Raw genomic sequence first — 5048 nt, forward strand, 5'->3', positions numbered from 1 at the left:
ACTGAAACCCAAGCCTACTAAAAAGTAAACAAGGTTTCTAAAGCACCTTTTGAAAAGTGAAAAGTAGATTTAACTGTAGTTTTTTAATCAAACTCATTGACCCATGTTTCATGAGTAGTGATTCACACGAATTCATCTCTCATGAGAATAAATGGAACACTTAGCACTCATTGGATCTAGGTGATGTTCACAAAGGTGAAGCATTAGGACTTTCTGGGAGGTCACCCATCCTAGTACTACTCTAGCTTGAATGCGCTTAACTATGAAGTTTCCTCCCTAGTTAAACCCACTCTACTTGCAACCCCATTTGCAAAACCTTCACCAAGTGTTGTGCCTTATGAACCATTCATTAGAAAGCTCCTTAAGCTCATCAATTGATATGTAGGACATATTTTCCACAACAAGTCAAATTGTGATATTGCTATCAGGATTTAATTGTGTAGTTTTTTACTCAAACTCATTAACCCATGTTTCATGAGTAGTGATTTACACAAATCCATTTCTCATGAGAATAAATGGAACACTTAGTACTCATTGGATCTAGGTGATGCTCACAAAAGTGAAACATCGAGACTTCCTGGGAGGTCACCCATCACAATACTGCTCCAACTTGAGTGCACTTAACTATAGAGTTTCCTCCCAGCTGGTTAAACCCACTCTGATTGCAACCCCTTTAGCAAAACCTTCACCAAGTGTTGTGCCTTATAATATTTTTTCTTGATGTTGTTGAAGATCAAATTGATGCCCTGCAAGGCCTTCCATATGTTTTAGATTATCTCAAGTATTTTTGGAGAATCTATAATAGTAGAGTTTTTTAAATAAGTAAATATTTATTAATTTTACAAATTTTATTTAATTTTAGTGACTTTCCAAATTTTTCCTAGATTAAAAAATACTTGTAATTCATTTAAAGCATGGTAAATTTCAAAATGGAAAAGCTTTACTATATACATAAGATCTATCAAATTTCCATAATCTATGGGTATAGTGTAAATGCTTCTAAATCTGATTATGTGAGTTTGAATATCAACATTTCAAATCACAGTTTGTGATTCATTGTGAAGATGCAAGAGAGATCAAAGAAAAATCACCGTGATACATCAACTTTTTTCTCTCTTTGATCTCTCTTACATCCTCAAGATAGATCACTGAGTGTGATCCAAAATATTGATGTAAAAACTCTCACACCATCAGATCCAAAATCATTTATTCTTTATCATACATTTTTGTAAACCTGAAATTTGTGAAATATTTATTGCACTTGTAATTGTTCATACATATAGTCAAAGTATCCCTTATATTCGATCATCTTTTAACTCTTGATTATACATTTAGTAGTCAAACTTATTAGAAAAATAGAATAACGGTAAAAAAGAAGAGAAGAAAGAACTTTCAGCTTGTTTTTATTGAATAATAGATGTCAATTTATACAATAGCTTGACTCAACAACATTCCTATATTGCTAATTAGATTGACAACAAACTACTTCATGATCAACAACACACACATAAACATGACACTACTGAAACTATGGACACCTAACTTGACACATATACAATAAGAACTTGATTCAAACTAAAACTCTTTGACTCAATCCTAAACTAAATTTGCGTTGCCAACAACTCAGCAAGGCTTGTCACATATGCAACAATTATTATTGACTATTGTTGAAACATTAACTCCAACACCCCCACTTAATGTGACAACTAAAGGAAACATATCTAGAAATTATACTTTGAAAATATGTCATAGAGGTGTAAGACTTTCTCATAGTTATGCAACTATCAACCAACTCCGAAACACCATTGGACACATCATCTCCACATGAAATGTCTTATAAATGATGTCAAGCTTCCAAACTTTCAGATCTCTCTGAACTATTGGACACACCATCTCCACATGGAATGCCTCATAACCCTCGTAAAGGTATAGCTTCTCCGATCCTATAGCACCTCAAACTATTCGAGCATACATCTAGCCTCTACCACATCTTATCTATTTGCAGAGTATAGACTTCTTCAAAATAAAACAATATCTTCAATGAAAACATAATCATCTGGTGGTTCTTCTCCTGGCCTCATCTTCTTTTAACAACTTCTTCTCTAACAGACAGAACTTAATAGAAAGATGGCTCTGATACCATATTGGAAAAATAGAACAATAGTAAAAAAGAAGAGAAGAAAGAACTTTCAGCTTGTTTTTATTGAATAGTAGATGCCAATTTATACCATAGCTTGACTCAACAACATTCCTAAATAACTGCTAATTAGATTGACAACAAACTACTTCATGATCGACAACACACACATAAACATGACACTACTGAAATTTATGGACGCCTAACTCAACACATCTACAATAAGAACTTGATTCAAACTAAAACTCTTTGACTCAATCCTAAACTAAACTTGTGTTGCCAACAACTCAACAAGGCTTGCCACATATGCAACAATTATTATTGATTGCCGTTGGAACATTAACTCCAACAAAAGTAATATCAGTTTTGCTTACTAATTAAGATATTGTATTGGGATAATATAGGCTAGCCCATCTCTTCCAGTTTCTTTGTTCTACATTTTCTTTGAAATATGATCAAATGGAGATGATTAGTTTCCTTCTTTGAAATATGATCAAATGGAGATGATTAGTTTCCTTTTCTTTGATAATTAAGGCTTATTGTTCTATAGAATTTAAAGTTTCTATCTTCTTCAACTATATTTATCCATCTATATTGAATAGATATTATTCTAAATTTTGTACTATATCTTTCTTAATTCCATAAACCCCTAGATAAAAACAGCAATACATTTATCTGTAAATGAGTCAAGCATACTAGAAACTTAATCACATAAACTTCAAAACTCTCTTCTTTCAAAAAAGATGGAAACAAATTTCTACACGCCCTAAATTGGAGTACTGTCAAAAGACTCGCCAACAAAAAAAATCTAACATTACAAGTAAGCAGCAACAATTTTGTCCACTCCCATTTTCTGTAGATCTTAACAGTATCAAAATTGTAGTATAAAGTCCCCAACAAACCACCACCCTCGATCTCCTTTTACACCATACTACTACTAAAGATAAGAATTTCGCGTTTATACTGTTATTTTTATCCACTGGGGCTTGTTGCTGAATCAACAAATTACTTTCCTTTCTCAAACAGTCACAAAATGAAGATTGTAAGAATAAGATGTTTATCAGAACCCAAAAAATAAAATCAAAGCAAGAGCTCACAAATCATCTATGCATATCCAGATCAACTTGCCTATATACCATGCAAATTCACGTCTAAACACAACCATCCATGCATGCAATGAATTCCTTTGATAAATATAAAAAACACATTGGAAAATCAGAGATAAAAAGCCAACCCTGAAATGTCAATCATAATTTCTCATTAAAATTCTATACCCAACAAGGTTTCTACATTTGTGTTTGAAACATTTGGATAAAACTTTGTAGTTTTAGATCCAATCTTCAGAATAATAAAGACAAAGGATAAGTAATTCTCTACATCTACAAGAAACAAATGAGGGACTAAAACAAAAATTGTTTCCAATCTGAACCTACAAATAATCTCTGAAGTTTGGCCTCAATGTACACTCTCCAAGACATTCCATGGAAACATTGCAATATTAACATCTCTTTACAAACTTCTGTTGATCTCTTCCTCTTCCATTGTTAGAAATGGGTAGATTTGTTCTTTAAAAAACAATGAAACCCAAGTAATAATAACGATAACCCACATGACTGAACAATCTAACTTTTATCTTGTTCATTGTGGGGATAAGATGCATTTCTCCTCTTACTCGGACCAGATGGAGGAACTCTTTTGGATTTAGGCAACATGTTCTCCACAGCAGAAGCCCCTGAAGGTTTCAAATCGCCCCTTAATCTTTCAATGGGTAAAATCTCAGACTTGTTCTTGTGTAAATCAACCCCAAGAAAAGAAACCCTAGAAGCCTCAACATCTGAAAACCACAATAATACCACCATGATCACAACCATGCTATTAAGCCTAGTCATAATTCCATACACCAGACTGAAACTCAATGACCAACAAAATCAATCAGTTAATCATTCAAAGAGATATGTAGCCATAAAAACAGTAAGAAAAAATGGCATTGTTCATCCATATATATAGAAACAAAGGATTAGAACAAGATACATTAAAAAACTGATGAATGATTGGTTTGGTTATGTGTTTTTGATTCCAGGTAAAGCAGAAAAGCATGGACCCGAAGATTGGTGTACTGTTCTTTTGCATGTCGGCCATAAAAGTTGGTCGACAAGGAAAACAGGCTACAACTTTTGCCACCAATTAAGGTAACACCACTTCCTTGATATAGATAATGGAGCCATTTCTTGTCTGAGCAAAGGCAATTTAATAGTGTGGGAGGCCTTTTTGGGTTTGAACAGGGAAAGCTATTATAATGGAAGGCATGAGCGAATCCTGTTTTCATTGTCTGTTAGTATTGTCATTGTGAAGTGTAATCTCCACTGTGAAAGGAAGCCTGCTGCAGGGATTATATAAATACTGTTTTTCTTCAATGGATTGTCTGTGAGAAATAGTACCATCTGCAAATCTACAACTAGACAATCCACTTCACAAAGCTTACAAATACATTTTCTATAATGGTTGAATTCTTTTTGTCCCATTCTTAAATTAAAAGAATGGCTTGGATTTGGTCTTACTAATTAATCCTCAATAAGTTTATGTGAAAAAAGATAATGATTCATTATTAGGGTCCACTTTAACATTTGAAAAAACTTTGTGTAAGTAAATGGACCCAAATTGTTGTGGATGAAAGCGACTCTTGGGGCCCAGCTAGTAGTATAGGTAGTAATTATATTTGGTTTACTTATAAATGGAAAGATACTATATAAAAAGTGAGATGAGATTTTGTATTTCACTATTCAATTTTGTTTGTCTTTTTTCTTATTGGTTTTCATCTCTCAATATCCATATTTCAAGGAGGGTTCTATATTTAGAGGAGGGTTTTCTTAAGATTGGAATTGAAGAGGTACCTTTTATTTCTATTTATATG

At 33.1% G+C, this 5048-nt stretch overlaps 1 long non-coding RNA gene across 1 annotated transcript; it reads right to left on the reverse strand.

Annotated features, from left to right (window-relative positions):
* Positions 1 to 3373: 3373 nt before the first annotated feature.
* On the reverse strand, positions 3374 to 4620 carry LOC149542017 (uncharacterized). The gene is made up of 2 exons (XR_016355172.1): positions 4169 to 4620; positions 3374 to 3971 (listed from the first exon to the last, which is right to left on the reverse strand). It is a non-coding gene; the product is annotated as an uncharacterized LOC149542017 (long non-coding RNA).
* Positions 4621 to 5048: the final 428 nt, after the last annotated feature.

The sequence above is a fragment of the Cupressus sempervirens genome, chromosome 8 (assembly GCF_028749045.1).
Source record: "Cupressus sempervirens isolate cs-2001-9-10 chromosome 8, ASM2874904v1, whole genome shotgun sequence".
NCBI lineage: Eukaryota > Viridiplantae > Streptophyta > Pinopsida > Cupressales > Cupressaceae > Cupressus > Cupressus sempervirens.